Source organism: Salvelinus alpinus, chromosome 3 (assembly GCF_045679555.1).
Source record: "Salvelinus alpinus chromosome 3, SLU_Salpinus.1, whole genome shotgun sequence".
In the NCBI taxonomy this organism is placed as follows: Eukaryota; Metazoa; Chordata; class Actinopteri; order Salmoniformes; family Salmonidae; genus Salvelinus; species Salvelinus alpinus.
The window spans coordinates 49,294,334-49,313,016 of NC_092088.1; the positions used below are offsets into that span (position 1 = coordinate 49,294,334).

Below are 18,683 nucleotides of genomic sequence, written 5' to 3' on the forward strand. Positions count from 1 at the left end.
CTAGAAGACCGACGTCGACCGCCGAACACCGCCCGAACAAGGAGAGGCATCGACTTCGGAAGAAGTCGTGACAATCTCAGCACTACTCTATTACCGTGGAATAAAAATCTAATGTTCAATGTGTTTCCATCGTATTTTCAATACTACCGATAGTTTTGTTATAAACTGTTGCTTTAAATAGAAAATGTGCCTTGTCCGGACTTGGCATGTGCGCTCTGCAGGTAGGTTAGTCTACATGATGAGATTATAATGGGTAAGAGCGAGAATATGTTTTATTGTCAAACGGCAGTCAAGCATCGATCATCACGTCACCAGAATAATTTATTGGACATTTATTGGAAAGGAGCATCAAGCTCATACCTTGCACTTTCACCACCCTGTGAAGTTCATCATAACTTATTTAATCTGTAGTTTAATAAACTGCATGGGTTCCAGAGTCATAGTGGGAGGACCACACACCACTTCGTTGCGTGACTCCAAGTTTACTTCGATATGATAGTTATTAATAGGGATGCATGATATATCGGTGAACGTATCGGAATCGGCAGATAATAGCTAAAAATGGCAACATCGGTATCAGCCCGATGTCTAGTTTAACGGCGATGTTAAAAACCGATGTCAAAGCTATCGTGCATACCTATATAACGTAGCTACATGACGTAATGATGCCATGTAAAATTTTGCACAGCACGTGCAACACAGCATTCCTAACCTAGCCCACAATGTCAGCTGTGTGGATCGAACAGTCATTTTCAGCGAGACAACTCAAAGGCGAAATCCATTAAAGCCAAGATAATGGAATTCATTGCCATTGATAATCAACCGTTCTCTGTCGTGGGTGATGTTGGCTTTCGCCGACTGGTCGAGTACCGGTACACACTACCAAGCATGCTATTTTTTGGATGTGGCCCTACCGGAGTTACACAGTAATAACGTCACTGCTTCACGATATACATACTACGGAATGCCAGTTGGTCTTTGCTCATCAGAAAAGATACAGTAGCACTGTCAAAGCTGTACAAAAAAGTCTGCATACAAGCAAACACCGGCCACGAACAATGTGTTTACAAAACCGCGTTGGTAATAAAACATAATTTGTTCGAACGCATATTCTGGGGTAGCTAGCTAGCACCAATACAACCAGCCTGAAAACAATGACCAGTAGAAACTGCAGTCATTTTCATTATTGTTAGCAATGATTTAGGAATCCTGGTGAGTAAGTATTAGCTAGGTTGCCACTTGTTGTTCGCCTATTGAAATTCATGAAAATAAATAGCTAGCCAGCTACTTAACCCTTTTGCCCAAAGCTAACGTTATAAGCAGCCAGCTAGCTTCATCTGGCTAGTGAGGCTCGACCGGGTTGTGTTGTGAAGCTAGCCACAATAAGGATTAGGCACAATAGTGGAATTTGCGGTTTGCCTTCAAAATAAAAGTATGTAATTGACAATGATACAAATGAATACAAATAGTAGAATTATGCCATACTTTTATTTTAAAGGCTAACCGCAAAGTCAACTATTGTGGCTAGCTTGACATAGATGGGTCCAACCACCATTCATGAAATAAGAACTGTTTTATAAATTAGGGTTATTTTAGATAATGACACCTAGATGATGTCGTTTTGCTATGTTTTTGGGAAAAACATTGTTCGCATCCATGAGCTAGCTAGCTAACTTTTTTATGACCAGCACTGTAGGTACGCAAGACAACTTTATCAGCATCATATCATACGTATCGATTAATTGTTGTGACATAAGAAATATGAGTGACAGTGTAATCAATGTGTAATAACTACGTAAAAAATGTATGAACGCGTTAAATTATTATGTGACGTGCAGTCATATTCAGGTCCTGATTGGTCAACAAGCTTATTTGACACATCAAATAGTGTTATTTCACGTGTATCTTTTTTGACACGCAAAGACCCAAACGGCGTTCCTTAGAAATCCTGGTTGAGAATGAAATGACAAATGAACAACAAAACAGCACAGCGTGTCAGTGAAAGAAATAGGTTTTGATTATGTTTTACTGGTAATGGGGATATACGTAAATGCCAACAAAATGGTCAGTGTGTGTGTGTGTGTGTGTGTGTGTGTGTGTGTGTGTGTGTGTGTGTGTGTGTGTGTGTGTGTGTGTGTGTGTGTGTGTGTGTGTGTGTGTGTGTGTGTGTGTGTGTGTGTGTGTGTGTGTGTGTGTGTGTGTGTGTGTGTGTGTGTGTACAGACAGTAGAGGGTCATGCTCATGGATGTTTAAGTCCCTGCTCCTTTATTTAACTAGGCAAGTCAGTTAAAAACAAATTCTTATTTACAATGACGGCCCGGACGATGCTGGGCCAATTGTGCGCTGCCCTATGGGACTCCCAATCACGGCCGGACGTGATACAGCCTAGATTCGAACCAGGGACGGTAGTGATGGCTCTTGCACTGAGATGTAGTGCCTTAGACCGCTGCGTCCATGTGTGTGTGTGTTGAATGCAGAATGCTGAAAAGCCCGCAAAAACTTTTAATATCCAAATGAATCAATCACAAGGTGTAGACCTTACAGTGAAATGCTTCCTTACAAGCTCTTAACCAACAATGCAGTTAAGAAAATACCCCCAAAAAAATTATTAAGAAAAAAGTAAGAGATAAGAAAAACAAATAATTAAAGAGCAGCAGTGAATAACAATAGCGGGGCTATATACAGAGGGTACTGGTACAGAGTCAATGTGTCAATCTGCGGGGGCACCAGTGTCGAGGTAATTGAGATAATTATGTTCATGCAGGTAGGGTTGTTAAAGTGGATAATAACAGAGAGTAGTATTAGCGTGGGGGGGGGGGGAGGTGCAAATAGTCTGGGTAGCATTCTAGTACAGTTAAATAGTCTTATGGCTTGGGGGTAGAAGCTGTTTAGAAGCCTCTTGGACCTAGACTTGGCGCTCCGGTACCGCTTGCCGTGCGGTATCAGAGAGAACAGTCTATGACTAGGTTGGCTGGAGTCTGACGATTTCTAGGGCCTTCCTCTGACACGGCCTGGTATAGAGGTCTGGTATAGAGTTGCCATACCAGGCAGTGATGCAACCCATCAGAATGCTCTCGATGGTTTAGCTGTAAAATCTTTTGAGGATCTGAGGACCCATGCCAAATCTTTTCAGTCTCCTGAGGTTTTGTCGTGCCCTCTTCACGACTGTCTTGGTGTGCTTGGACCATGTTAGTTTGTTGTTGATGTGGACGCCAAGGAAATTGCTCTCAACCTGCTCCACTACAGCCCCGTCAATGAGATTGGGGGCGTGCTCGGTCCTCTTTTTCCTGTAGTCCACAATCATCTCTTTTGTCTTGATCACGTTGAGGGAGAGGTTGTTGTCCTTGCACCACATGGGCAGGTCTCTGACCTCCTCCCTATAGGCTGTCTCATTGTTGTCAGTGATCAGGCCTACCACTGTTGCGTCATCAGCAAACTTAATGATGGTGTTGGAGTTATGGCTGGTCGTGCAGTCATGAGTGAACAGGGAGTACTGGAGGGGACTGAGCACGCACCCCTGAGGGGCCCCTGTGTTGAGATTCAGCGTGGCGGATGTATTGTTACCTACCCTTACCACCTGGGGGCGGCCTGTCAGGTTGTCTAGGATCCAGTTGCAGAGGGAGCTGTTTAGTCCCAGGGTCCTTAGCTTAGTGATGACTTTTGAGGGCACTATGGTGTTGAACGCTGAGCTGTTGTCAATGAATAGCATTCTCACATAGGTGTTCCTTTTGTCCAGGTGTGAAAGGGCAAGCTGGAGTGCAATAGAATTGCATCATCTGTGGATCTGTTGGTGCGGTATGCAAATTGGAGTTGGTCTGGGGTTTTTGGGAAAATGGTGTTGATGTGAGCCATGACCAGCATTTCAAATAATTTCATGGCTACAGACGTGAGTGCTACAGGTCGGTAGTCATTTAGGCAGGTTACCTTACTGTTCTTGGGCACAGGGACTATGGTGGTCTGCTTTAAACATGTTGGTATTACAGACTCGGACAGGGAGAGGTTGAAAATGTCAGTGAAGACACTTGCCAGTTGGTCAGTGCATGCTCGGAGTACACGTCCTGGTAATCTGTCTGGTTTAGCGGCCTTGTGAATGTGTAAACATTTTAAGGTCTTAAGTTTTAAGGTCTTACTCAAATCGGCTGCGGAGAGCGTGATCACAGAGTCATCCGGAACAGTTGATGCTCTCATGCATGTTTCAGTGTTACTTACCTCGACCCGAGAATAGAAGTTATTTAGCTCGTCTAGTAGGCTCGTGTCACTGGGTAGCTCTCGGCTGTGCTTCCCTTTGTAGTCTGTAATAGTTTGCAAGCCCTGGCACATCCGACGAGCATCGGAGCCGGTGTAGTACGATTCGATCTTTTTCCTGTATTGGCGCTTTGCCTGTTTGATGGTTCATCGGAGGGCATCAAGGGATTTCCTATAAGCTTCCTGGTTAGAGTCCCGCTCCTTGAAAGCGGAAGCTCTACCCTTAGCTCAGTGCGAATGTTGCCTGTAATCCATGGCTTCTGGTTGGGTTATGTACGTACAGTCACTATGGATACGACGTCATCGATGCACTTTTTGATAAAGCCAGTGACTGATATCGGTAATCAGTATAGTTTCTTTTTGGCAAGGAAAATATTGGATATCGGTATCGGCCAAAAATGTCATATCGGTGCATCACTAGTTATTATATCAACATTTGAGTATAAAGGTGTTTCCGCTGCCATTTCTCGCATAGCTCATTTTACCGACACAAAAAGATCCCACCATGTAGAACTAACAAATTATCTGTCTGCATTTATAAAATTGTAACGAAACTTCCTGTTTCCATCACAGCTGTCGTAATTTTTTTTATACGGTATGACTTTACTCGCATAAAAACTGGGGATGGAAACGTGGTTAACTTCTTATGGCTGCAGAGCAGTATTGAGTAGCTTGGATGAAAAGGTGCCCAGAGGTGCCCAGAGTAAACTGCCTGCTCCTCAGTCCCAGTTGCTAATATATGCATATTATCAGTCTATTTGGATAGAAAACACTCTGAAGTTTCGAAAACTGTTTGAATGATGTCTGAGTATAACAGAACTCATATGGCAGGCAAAAACCTGAGAAAAAAATCCAACCAGGAAGTGGGAAATCTGAGGTTTGTAGGTTTTCAACTCGTCGCCTATCGAATACACAGTGGGATATGCGTCATTTTGCACTTCCTACGGCTTCCACTAGATGTCAACAGTCTTTAGAACCTTGTCTGATGCTTCTACTGTGAAGTGCGGCCAAAGGAGAGGGGATTGAGTAAGGTCTATCATGAGCTGAACATGCGCTGACCATGCGCGTTCATGTGAGAGCGAGCTCCGTTCTATCGCATTTCTGAAGACAAAGGAATTCTCCAGTTGGAACATTATTGAAGATTTATGTTAAAAACATCCTAAAGATTGATTCAATACATCGTTTGACATGTTTCTACTGACTGTTATGGAACTTTTTGACATTTCGTCTGCTTTTAGTGAACGCGCTTCGTGACTTTGGATTTGTTTACCAAACGCGCTAACAAAAGTAGCTATTTGGACATAAATGATGGACATTACCAAACAAATCAAACATTTATTGTGGAAGTGGGATTCCTGGGAGTGAATTCTGATGAAGATCATCAAAGTTAAGTGAATATTTATAATGTTATTTCTGACTTCTGTTGACTGCACAATATGGCGGGTACCTGTATGGCTTGATTGGGCTCTGAGCGCCGACCTCAGATTATTGCATGGTTTTTGCTTTTTCCGTAAAGCTTTTTTGAAATCTGACACAGCGATTGCTGTGAGTATGAGTATTTCTGAGTATTTCTGGAAATTGATGTGGCTCTCTGCAAAATCACTGGATGTTTTTGGAACTACTGAACAACTACTGAACGCGCCAATGTATACTGCGATTTTTTTATATAAATATGAACTTTACCGAACAGAACATACATGTATTGTGTAACATGAAGTCCTATGAGTGTCATCTGATGAAGATCATCAAAGGTTAGTGATTAATTTTATCTCTATTTCTGCTTTTTGTGACTCCTGTCTTTGGCTGGAAAAATGGCTGTGTTTTTCTGTGATTTGGCGGTGCTTTCGCTGTAAAGCCTTTTTAAAATCGGACACTGTGGTGGGATTAACAACAAGAGTACCTTTAAAATGGTATAAGATAGTTGTATGTTTGAGGAAATTTAATTATGAGATTTCTGTTTGAATTTGGCGCCCTGCACTTTCACTGGCTGTTCTCATATTGATCCCGTTAACGGTATTGCAGCCCTAAGAAGTTTTAATAAGTATCACAAAAATTCAGTATAGAACCATCTTTCTAACCAAAAAAGTTAGCAGTTAGCAGCTGGTCATCATCCTCTCGATGTGACAAATGTCCTATGCACACTGCCTTCATACAGCATCAAAGAAATGAGAGGAACTCTCAGTAACACTAATTATTACGTTACGGGGGTGATTGGTGGATGTCATGGTTACCTACAGGCAGTCCCAAGAGTGCTGTGCATAGAGGAGATATTAAGGAATTCTGCATCACCCGTCTCTGTCAGCTGAGCAGAGAACAACTTCACCACCACATACTAGTAACAGTGGACTGCATGGAAAGAGGGCGGGAGCAAGAGAAATGGTTTGAAGTCATTATCGTTTTACTGTGTATATGGACAGTTTTGTACCTCTTTCCTCTAGCATCTTCACAAGGTCCTTTGCTGTTGTTCTGGGATTGATTTGCACTTTTCGCACCAAAGTACGTTCATCTCTAGGAGAGAGAACGCGTCTTCTACCTGAGCGGTGTGACGGCTACGTGGTCCCATGGTGTTTATACTTGCGTACTATTGTTTGACGGCTACTTGTGGAGGTCTACAATTTTTTTCTGAGGTTTTGGCTGATTTCTTTTGATTTACCCATGATGTCAAGCAAAGAGGCACTGAGTTTGAAGGTAGGCCTTGAAATACATCCACAGGTACACTTCCAATTGACTCAAATTACGTCAATTAGCCTATCAGAAGCTTCTAAAGCCAAGACATAATTTTCTGGAATTTTCCAAGCTGTTTAAAGGCACAGTCAACTTAGTGTATGTAAACTTCTGACCCACTGGAATTGTGATACAGTGAATTATAAGTGAAATAATCTGTCTGTAAACAATTGTTGGATAAATTACTTGTTTTTTAATGCACACAGTAGATATCCTAAACAACTTGCCAAAACTATAGCTTGTTAACAAGAAATTTGTGGAGTGGTTGAAAAATGATTGTTAATGACTCCAACCTAAGTGTATGTAAACTTCCGACATCAACTGTATATCGACATAACCTGAAAGGCAGTTCAGCAAGGAAGAAGCCACTGCTCCAAAACCGCCATAAAAAAGCCAGACTATGGTTTGCAACTGCACATGGGGACAAAGAGCGTACTTTTTGGAGAAATGTCCTCTGGTCTGATGAAACAAAAATAGAACTGTTTGGCCAAAATGACCATCATTATGTTTGTAGGAAAAAGGGGGAGGCTTGCAAGCCGGAGAACACTGTCCCAACAGTGAAGCACGGGGGTGGCAGCATCATGTTGTGGGGATGCTTTGCTGCAGGAGGGACTGGTGCACTTCACAAAATAGATGGTATCATGAGGGAGGAAAATTATGTGGATATATTGAAGCAACATCTCAAGACATCAGTCAGGAAGTTAAAGCTTGGTCGCAAATGGATCTTCCAAATGGACAATGACCCCAAGCATACTTCCAAAGTTGTGGCAAAATGGCTTAAGGACAACAAAGTCAAGGTATTGGAGTGGCCATCACAAAGCCCTGACCTCAATCCTATACAAAATGTGTGGACAGAACTAAAAAAGTGTGTGCAAGCAAGGAGGCCTACAAACCTGACTCAGTTACACCAGCTCTGTCAGGAGGAATGGGCCAAAAGTCACCAAACTTATTGTGGGAAGCTTGTGGAAGGCTACCCGAAACGTTTGACCCAAGTTAAACAATTTTAAGGCAATGCTACCAAATACTAATTGAGCGTATGTAAACTTCTGACCCACTGGGAATGTGATGAAAGAAATAAAAGCTGAAATAAATCATTCTCTATACTATTATTCTGACATTTCACATTATTAAAATAAAGTGGGGATCCTAACTGACCTAAGACAGGGAATTCTTACTAGGATTAAATGTCAGGAATTGTGAAAAACTGAGTTTAAATGTATTTGGCTAAGGTGTATGTAAGCTTCCGACTTCAACTGTAGCTAGCTGACATTAACCTAGCTTGTCTCACCAATAGCCTGCTTTAATAACGGACTAACAAATAACTACTTATTTCAGTTTCGTTACAATTTTATAAATGCAGTCATAGTTGACTAGCTGGCTAATTGGTTAGCTAGTTTATCTCCTAAAAACTATAGAACTTACCTGTTTATTATTGTCAGCCATCGTTTACCTTTCATGTCTATGGTCAAAAATCTGGTTTTGGAGCAGTCAAGCTGTGATTTGTCCAAAGACCTGACCAATTGCATTTCAGAAGACTGCTACAATGTTCTTTGGCTAGAATGTCCCCTTTTTATAAAATTATAGTAAGCGGTTGTGAGAGCAAAATGGATTTTGGAGAGCGAACTGGAAAATTGGTGTGAGAGGGAGTCAGGACGTGGTGTATTTGTGAGAGTGCAGTCATTTTTGAGATGTAGTAAGTAACTTACTGCATGCGGAAATTAAGTTCTGCTCGCTCAAAGCTACACTCGCAAGCTCTCAAGTTTAATTTGTGTGCACCACGCTGGCCTGCGCTCGCGGGACCTGCTCTCTCTCACTCAATGATGTTTCATCTTGCTCGCTTGCGCCATCTTGCGCCCATTCGACTTTTGAATCGGATTTGACACCATACTAATGCTATTGCCATCGATGAACGCAGAAGCGTTTGTGACTTTTTGCTAATATTTCGGAGAAAAAAAACTGAAAAAAAACAGACATTTGTGCGTCGAAATAGGATTGTATTCTATTTTTTTTATTTGCAGAAAAACCAACAGACAAGGTCAAGGGAGGCATATATCTTTATTTTGACCTCGATAAGCGCTAATGTTGTGTCAATCCGAAAAAATGCGATAGATCCTCTCCAACCTGGCATTTCTTCATTTGTGGATTAATAGTTATGAGTAATATGAAATGCCATGAAAGAAGTGAAGTGTAATGTCTTGTTTGAAATAGGTTTCATTAAGAAGCATATCCATGTAAAAGAAAAGTGTATGCTACTGATAATAATGAAGTGTTATGGTAAGAGTAAAGTAGCAGAAAAGCCACGTGTTTTTTTTTTGTCTGATATGCGCCAAATTACCATAATCTCAAATTCCAGAGAGAGAGAGAGAGAGAAAGACAGAGACAGACAGACAGAGTGAGAGAGTGAGTCGGGCATTTGGAGTATCCATTTCTAGGATCTTGGATATGTTGGTCATGCCTTACCCAGGCCTAGAAGGTTGATGGCTGACTCGGGGCTCCTCTTGGGACTGACTTTGGATTCTGTCTGAAGCTTCACCTTCTTCTGTGAAGACTGGAAGGAAGAGCAAAGAGAGAGCAGAGTCAGCACACAATCAAAGATATGTAGAACACAGCACTAAGAAACACATTTACAGGATTCCATATGGTTGGACAGTTGTATATTGTTGTAAAGGGTTGAGCAGAATTACTGTGCACCATTCCGTGTTCATCAGGCACACAGTTATGGTTACACAGTTGAGCTACACAGTAGTCATTCTGAAACACAGACACACATTGGCATATGCCCTCTTACATAAACGGTTTACATCTCTAGGAATCGGGACTAACTGATTGTAATTGGCCATCATCGCTGACTAGTTGGTGACTGGATCTCACGGCTGGCTCTAGATTGTGATTGGATGTAAGGACTGGCTCTAGCTTTATTGACTGGTTATCAGGGCTGGCTCTAAATTGTGATTGGATGTAAGAACTGTCTCTAGTTTGTGATTGGCAATTTGGTTGTCAGGCTAAGCCTATTTGTTGTTGACAGTGGAAACCTAATCTGATGTGAGCCCAGAGATCAATACATCTTCAGCAACACCGGGCAAACAAAGTGAGAATTCTAATCTGTCACCATCCTGCTGGGAAGGAACACCAGCTGCACACTGCCTTCCATGTCCATTACCATCACCTTTACATCAACAGCAGAGCAGCACAGAACTGCATACCAAGTAGAGGACAGTTGAAAGCTGTAAACGCCCACACAAAGTAGCCTAAACGCCAACACAAAGTAGCCTAAACGCCAACACAAAGTAGCCTAAACGGCCCACACAAAGTAGCCTAAACGGCCCACACAAAGTAGTCTAAACGGCCCACACAAAGTAGCCTACACGGCCCTCAGAAAGTAGCCTAAACGGCCCTCACAAAGTAGTCTAAACACCCACATAAAAAGCAGACGAGGCTGAAATGCTGCGAAGATCAGCACAAACTAACCCAACCAGAGGTCGACCGATTAATCGGAATGGCCGATTATTTAGGGCCGATTTCAAGTTTTCATAACAATCTGTAATTTTTGGACACCGATCATGGCCGATTACATTGCACTCCATGAGGAGACTGCATGGCAGGCTGACTACCTGTTATGCGAGTGCAGCAAGGAGCCAAGGTAAGGTGCTAGCTAGCATTAAACTTATCTTATGAAAAACAATCAATATTAACATAATCACTAGTTAACTACACATGGTTGATGATATTACTAGTTAATCTAGCTTGTCCTGCGTTGCATATAATCGATGCGGTGCCTGTTAATTTATCATTGAATCACAGCCTACTTCGCCAAACGGGTGATTTAACAAGCGCATTCGCGAAAAAGCACAGTCATTGCACCAATGTGTACCTAACCGTAAACATCAATGCCTTTCTTAAAATCAATACACAGAAGTATATATTTTTAAACCTGCATATTTAGTTAAAAGAAATTCATGTTAGCAGGCAATATTAAACTATGGAAATTTTGTCACTTCTCTTGCGTTCATTGCACGCAGAGTCAGGGTATATGCAACAGTTTGGTCCGCCTGGCTTGTTGCGAACTAATTTAACAGAATTTTACGTAATAATGACATAACATTGAAGGTTGTGCAATGTAACAGCAATATTTAGACTTATGGATGCCACCCGTTAGAGAAAACGTTTTGTTTTCGAAATTATAGTTTACGGATTTTACCATATTAATGACCTAAGGCTCATATTTCTGTGTGTTTATTATATTATAATTAAGTCTATGATTTGATAGAGCAGTCTGACTGAGCAATGGTAGGCAGCAGCAGGCTCGTAAGCATTCCTTCAAACAGCACTTTCCTGCGTTTGCCAGCAGCTCTTAGCAATGCTTGAAGCACAGCGCTGTTTATGACTTCAAGCCTATCAACTCCCGGGATTAGGCTGGCAATACTAAAGTGCCTATAAGAACATCCAATAGTCACAGGTATATGAAATACAAATGGTATAAAGAGAAATAGTCCTATAATAACTACAACCTAAAACGTCTTACCTGGGAAAATTGAAGACTCATGTTTGAAGGAACCACCAGCTTTCATATGTTCTCATGTTCTGAGCAAGGAACTTAAACATTAGCTTTTTTACATGGCACATATTGCACTTTTACTTTCTTCTCCAACACTTTGTTTTTGCATTATTTAAACCAAATTGAACATGTTTCATTATTTATTTCAGACTAAATTGATTTTATTGATGTATTATATTAAGTTAAAATAAAAGTGTTCATTGTTCATTCAGTATTGTTGTAATTGTCATTATTACAAATATATATATAACAATCCGCCGATTAATCGGTATCAGCTTTTTTTGGTCCTCCAATAATCGGTATCAGTATCGGCATTGAAACCCAACCCCAAAAAATACCATCACAAATCAATATAGCCTACTACAGCCCGCAGAGACCAGCAATCCTTCATGCACTATATGGCTTAAACAAACCAACCAAGTTTACCGAACCCTACACACTAACATCACAGAGACCAACAGGGAGGAAGAAGCCATACACATACACAGTTCCCTGATGCTGTGCAACTCATCTTGGGGAAAAAAGCCTAAGCTGGAGAAAAACAAACAGTTCTGTGAGTCTGGCCCCACTAGCTGTCTGTCACACAGAGATGTCACCAGCCAGCCCGACAGCTGCCTTATTAACACTACAAAAGAGATTGATAAAGCTGCCACTGTCTGGAGTTGTGTGTCAAGACAGCCCCGGAATGAAGGAGAGACGGAAAGAAAGAGAGAGTGAGAGACTTTACGACTTTAAAATACTTCTTTAGTAAAACTAAAAGACAACGAAGGGCATTATGAAATAGGAGAGGACCGACACTGAAGCATCAATGTAAGGAAAAATACATCTCCATCAAAAGTAGTACACACAGCTCCATAGCAACACTGTACATAACATTGAGGCTTAAGTCGAAACACAAAACAGCTCTCCTAATCATGGACTGACTAGAAACCTGTTCTGGAACACACCTGAACCACAACACAAGCATTATTCATCAAGCCCAGGGCATCTGCAATGTTTCTCTGGGCTGGGAGTGTTGGTTGTTTCATGTATGTGTGTGGTGGCGTTTGGGGGTGACGGAGCATTACTGTGGTGAATGGTTCAGAACTGCTGCAGCCTGACAGACTTTAACAGTCTCTGACAGGCTCAACACACACACACACACACACACACACACACACACACACACACACACACACACACACACACACACACACACACACACACACACACACACACACACACACACACACACACACACACACACACACACACACACGCACACACACACACACACACACACACACAGCTTCTCTAAGAGGTTTTGTCACAGAGGGAAGATCCTAAGCTGCCACACAGAAGTGTTTCTTCCAGAGCTAAATTAATCTGACAGTCACACACACACACACACACACACACACACACACACACACACACACACACACACACACACACACACACACACACACACACACACACACACACACACACACACACACACACACACACACACACACACACACACACACACACACACACACACGATGTTCACACCCCCTGGAGTCTACCTCTAGATTGTTGGAGAAAGGCCAGGGCCAGTGTTTGGGAGTTGTGAAAAAAATTAATCAAATCAAACACAAACACACACACACACACACACTCTTTGTACACACAGACGCACAGAGCTGATGAAGGGACCATTCAGAAACAGGAGTCAACACGCGTGTGTGCGGAAGTGCAAGTGTGTGTGTGTTTGTTGTGTGAAAGCCTGCCACTGATATCTGTACAGTTCCACACCAACAATGCAGAAAGCTTGCAAATGTGGAAACTGCCAGACAGTGGCTATAAAGCTGGGCTTTAGAGAACTGTGTGTGTGTGTGTGTGTCTTTTGAGTATAGCTGCTTGGCTTGGAGGTGAGTTGTTTAGACTGATCTCACACTAAAGCTACCTCTCTCTCCATCTCTTTGCAGATTCCCACATTAAAGACCTGCGTGATAGTCTCACAGGGCACTGTTCAACGCAAGCCAACGCAGCCCTGTTTTCCAATTTTGCTCTTATTATACAACATTATTCAGCCACTTCACATAAAGTAATTCGATTTATGTTTTTTTTACACCCCATCCCAGCTCGCCCACACGGGGGGGTCACAAAATACTTTCATATAAGCCTGAATTAGAGACTCTTTGGTGTGTTTGTGTGTAATTGGAGTGTGTCTGTGTGTATTGCGTTGCTGTGTGTGTGTGTGCAATCGCACAAAGGGCAGATACGTGGTCATTCGCTCCCTGTCTGCGAGAGATTTACATTTACATTTAAGTCATTTAGCAGACGCTCTTATCCAGAGCGACTTACAAATTGGTGCATTCACCTTATGATATCCAGTGGAACAACCACTTTACAATAGTGCATCTAACTCTTTTAAGGGGGGGGGGGGGTTAGAAGGATTACTTTATCCTATCCTAGGTATTCCTTAAAGAGGTGGGGTTTCAGGTGTCTCCGGAAGGTGGTGATTGACTCCGCTGACCTGGCGTCGTGAGGGAGTTTGTTCCACCATTGGGGTGCCAGAGCAGCGAACAGTTTTGACTGGGCTGAGCGGGAACTGTACTTCCTCAGAGGTAGGGAGGCGAGCAGGCCAGAGGTGGATGAACGCAGTGCCCTTGTTTGGGTGTAGGGCCTGATCAGAGCCTGAAGGTACGGAGGTGCCGTTCCCCTCACAGCTCCGTAGGCAAGCACCATGGTCTTGTAGCGGATGCGAGCTTCAACTGGAAGCCAGTGGAGAGAGCGGAGGAGCGGGGTGACGTGAGAGAACTTGGGAAAGTTGAACACCAGACGGGCTGCGGCGTTCTGGATGAGTTGTAGGGGTTTAATGGCACAGGCAGGGAGCCCAGCCAACAGCGAGTTGCAGTAATCCAGACGGGAGATGACAAGTGCCTGGATTAGGACCTGCGCCGCTTCCTGCGTGAGGCAGGGTCGTACTCTGCGAATGTTGTAGAGCATGAACCTACAGGAACGGGTCACCGCCTTGATGTTAGTTGAGAACGACAGGGTGTTGTCCAGGATCACGCCAAGGTTCTTAGCACTCTGGGAGGAGGACACAATGGAGTTGTCAACCGTGATGGCGAGATCATGGAACGGGCAGTCCTTCCCCGGGAGGAAGAGCAGCTCCGTCTTGCCGAGGTTCAGCTTGAGGTGGTGATCCGTCATCCACACTGATATGTCTGCCAGACATGCAGAGATGCGATTCACCACCTGGTTATCAGAGGGGGGAAAGGAGAAGATGAATTGTGTGTCGTCTGCATAGCAATGATAGGAGAGACCATGTGAGGATATGACAGAGCCAAGTGACTTGGTGTATAGCGAGAATAGGAGAGGGCCTAGAACAGAGCCCTGGGGGACACCAGTGGTGAGAGCACGTGGTGCGGAGACAGATTCTCGCCACGCCACCTGGTAGGAGCGACCTGTCAGGTAGGACGCAATCCAAGCGTGGGCCGCGCCGGAGATGCCCAGCTCGGAGAGGGTGGAGAGGAGGATCTGATGGTTCACAGTATCAAAGGCAGCCGATAGGTCTAGAAGGATGAGAGCAGAGGAGAGAGAGTTAGCTTTAGCAGTGCGGAGCGCCTCCGTGACACAGAGAAGAGCAGTCTCAGTTGAATGACTAGTCTTGAAACCTGACTGATTTGGATCAAGAAGGTCATTCTGAGAGAGATAGCAGGAGAGCTGGCCAAGGACGGCACGTTCAAGAGTTTTGGAGAGAAAAGAAAGAAGGGATACTGGTCTGTAGTTGTTGACATCGGAGGGATCGAGTGTAGGTTTTTTCAGAAGGGGTGCAACTCTCGCTCTCTTGAAGACGGAAGGGACGTAGCCAGCGGTCAAGGATGAGTTGATGAGCGAGGTGAGGTAAGGGAGAAGGTCTCCGGAAATAGTCTGGAGAAGAGAGGAGGGGATAGGGTCAAGCGGGCAGGTTGTTGGGCGGCCGGCCGTCACAAGACGCGAGATTTCATTTTTTCAAAAGAGATCAAGTTTTAATTACGAGTTTTTACACAAAAGGCTTTATAAATGCTTATCTCTTGGCTTCGCAGGAACAGAGCGAACACAGTTGGAGTCAGTCATGGTGAAAGACCAAACGAGCTCAATGCTGAGTTGACTGTGGTTGGACAAGTCACACATTCAAACTCACACACACTCAGAAAGGACAGAAGGTAGAAATGTAGAGTTCCTGGAAATTCAGCTCTCTTTTTTACTGTATTTTCCCAGGGTGTGCTCTGGTTGAGAGCGTTTGAGATATAGCCTACACAAATCTCACCTAGGGCCCTCCCAAGAGGCTAGGCCAGCCCTGTTTGTGTGAGTGGGCAAGCAAGGAAGGTAAGCTGTTAGTCACAGGATACTTCAGCTTTCACACCATTTGCTCAAACCAACTCCCATCGACCAGAGATGTGGTGTAGCATGTGTATGGGACGTCTCTCCGTGTGTGTGTACAGTGCCTTCAGAAAGTCTACACACCCCTTGACTTTTGCCACATTTTGTTGTTTTTTACAGCCTAAACTAAAAAATGAATTACATTGAGATGTTGTGTAACTGGCCTACAAACAATACCCCCCAAAAGTGGATAAATGTTTACAAATTAATATAAAATGAAAAGCTGAAATGTCTTGAGTCCTTTGTTATGGAAAGCCTAAATAACTTCAGGTGTAAAAATGAACAAGTCACATAATAAATTGCATGGACTCACTCTGTGTGTAATAATAGTGTTTAACATTATTTTTTAAATGACTACCTCATCTCTGTACCCCACACATACAGTTAGCTGTAAGGTCCCTCAGTTGAACAGATTCCAACCAACAAAGTCCAGGGAGGTTTATCAACACCTCGCAAAAAAGGGAACATTAGGTTAGGGCCAGGTAGGGCCTTTAAAAATAAAATAAAATCAATAACTAGTGCACGGGCAGAGCTCAGGGATCACTAACATTTTGAAGATGTGCCATTTGCTCGTGCTCTGCTGCGCAATACAGTCTTAATTGACTAAGATCATAACATTGTCACAAGTGCTTCAACCTCGTCAAATATAAGACAGGACAGATTATTACACAGAAAATAATAATGTTTCTTGAGTTTTGTTGGGGTTTAGAGTGACAGACAGAGAGAATCTAATGGATTTTCTAATGGAAGAAGTTATTTCTGATTTCGGGCCGGGCCTTGAATTTGGCAGAAGCAACCGGGCCTGGGTAGGGTAGGGCCTGTTGTAGGCCTGGGTAGGGTAGGGCATGAATGTTGTAGGCCTGGTAGGGCTCAGGCTACAAATTGCCCTTGAAACGGTCTCAGCTGATCTTCCTTCTCCAGCAGTGTATATCCAGCCTATTGATTAGCCTCCCTGTGGCTATGCTATCGATCCATGGCCCGCTATCCCCCCACTGAGAGAAGAGCGCGGTCTCTGTGTGTGAGTGTGTAAAGAGGGGGAGGCAGTTATTAGTCACCTGGATGCTGCTCGTTTGGGCTGCCAGTACATGTGTGTGCATGTTCGTGTGTGTTTATGTGTAACTGTGCATGCAAGAGGGGTGGGCTGTTAGGCACAGGATACTGCTGCTTTGAGCCCCATTCAAACCATTTGCGCAAACTATCTCCTATCAACCAGAGATAGCGCATGGTGTAGCATGTGTATGTGACGTCTCTGTGTGTGTGTTGTATCCTATCTCCCTCTCAGAGCCCATCCCCGCCCAGATGTGCTGTGCCCCCCTCTCCCTGATACAGTACCCCTAAATCCCCAGACTGTTACAGTAGCTGTCACAAACGCGTTCCATGCAGGGAACAGCACTAGTTCTCCTTTGATATTTATTTATGGACTGAAATAAAGAAACCGTACGCTCCCGCTCCGATGGGAGGGAGACGCCTTGTTGTTTGGCAGGAGGGAGGGAAACAGAGAGCGAATGAGAGAGAGACGGTGAGACAGAAACTGAGAGAGCGCAGAAAAGCTTGTGAATGATAGAGTGAGTGGAAAGGATAGATAGAGGGACTGCCTTGTGCATGGCTGTCTATGCCCAAGGCAACACACCTGTGTGTCACCCGAAATCACACCACTGTTGTATATGCCATTACCTCAAAATGTACTGCGGTTTGTGCACATGTTTTCCCCTCTCCATCTCTGTACCCTTCCCCCTCCCAATAAAATACACTACCTCACCACCCCTCTTCCCTCGCATCCTACACACTGTCACACACACACTCACTGCAGGTGTTACACTCTGACTTTGCACTCAGCCAGAGTTCAGCCAATGAGAATTGACACAGAGAGAGACCAGCAGATGGCCAGAATCATGGCTAGAGCCTAATTAGGCCTACAGCCCAAAGGCAGTGGACATACAGGGGAGGTGGGTTAGGAGGGGGGTAATAGAGAAAGGAGAGAGGAAAAGAGAATACAGATGGAGAGAGAAAAGGAAGGGCAAAGGGATGAATGAGAGAGAGGGGTGTGATGGATAGATGGATAAGAACAGGTGAGAAAGCATCTGTGCATGTTGAATTTGTTCATCAAAATGTAGAACTACATAGCCTTCAATAGCGAAGAGAATCTTAATAATCCTAGTTAAACCCAGGCAGTAGGCTATCCAACTAATCAGATGCTGAGGGAGGATCACTCTGATGCAAATAAGTTACCTAACAGCAGCCAGATGTTATTCCATACCTCTAGTTCCCGGATGGGCACTGGCGGCCTGGACGCGGACCCAATGTTTTTTTGGAACTCAGCCAAGGTCTCAATTTACTGTTGAGAGAGAGAATACACAAGGTGCAATTCCGAAATGTGCTTGTGCATCAGCAGTCACTCAATTAGCTCATGTCAGCTATTTTGTTTTTTTGATTGGTAAATTGGTCTAGCGGCCAGCTATCTAAACTTCTAGTAGGCATGGCCAAATTACTGACCAGCGTGGGGCCCATTCATCATCAGTTATCACATCACATGGCAAAATGCGGGGAATTTCATCGAATTAACTTTAAAACGTACATCATAAAAAGGGGGGGGTATGCAAACCAACGAGCCACTGCGGACCCTCATGATGAGTTCCGGACTTCTGTGGCCCCCACTCCCAACAAAGTAGACCATCCCTGCTATAGTCTATACAGCTGAGCCTAGGTCTATACGTCCTCATCTAACACGTCTTCTATACGTTATCACCCCATCAAAACATTATCTAGT

The 18,683-nt window shown here is 43.7% G+C and overlaps 1 long non-coding RNA gene across 1 annotated transcript in view; it reads right to left on the bottom strand.

The window, feature by feature from the left end:
• Positions 1 to 18,313, bottom strand: part of LOC139570873 (uncharacterized) — a 43,238-nt gene extending 24,925 nt beyond the window's left edge. The window contains exons 1-2 of the long non-coding RNA XR_011674183.1: positions 18,174 to 18,313; positions 9,430 to 9,517 (exon numbers count right to left, since the gene is read on the bottom strand). This is a non-coding gene — a long non-coding RNA (uncharacterized lncRNA). The remainder of the gene's footprint in view (positions 1 to 9,429; positions 9,518 to 18,173) is intronic.
• Positions 18,314 to 18,683: the final 370 nt, after the last annotated feature.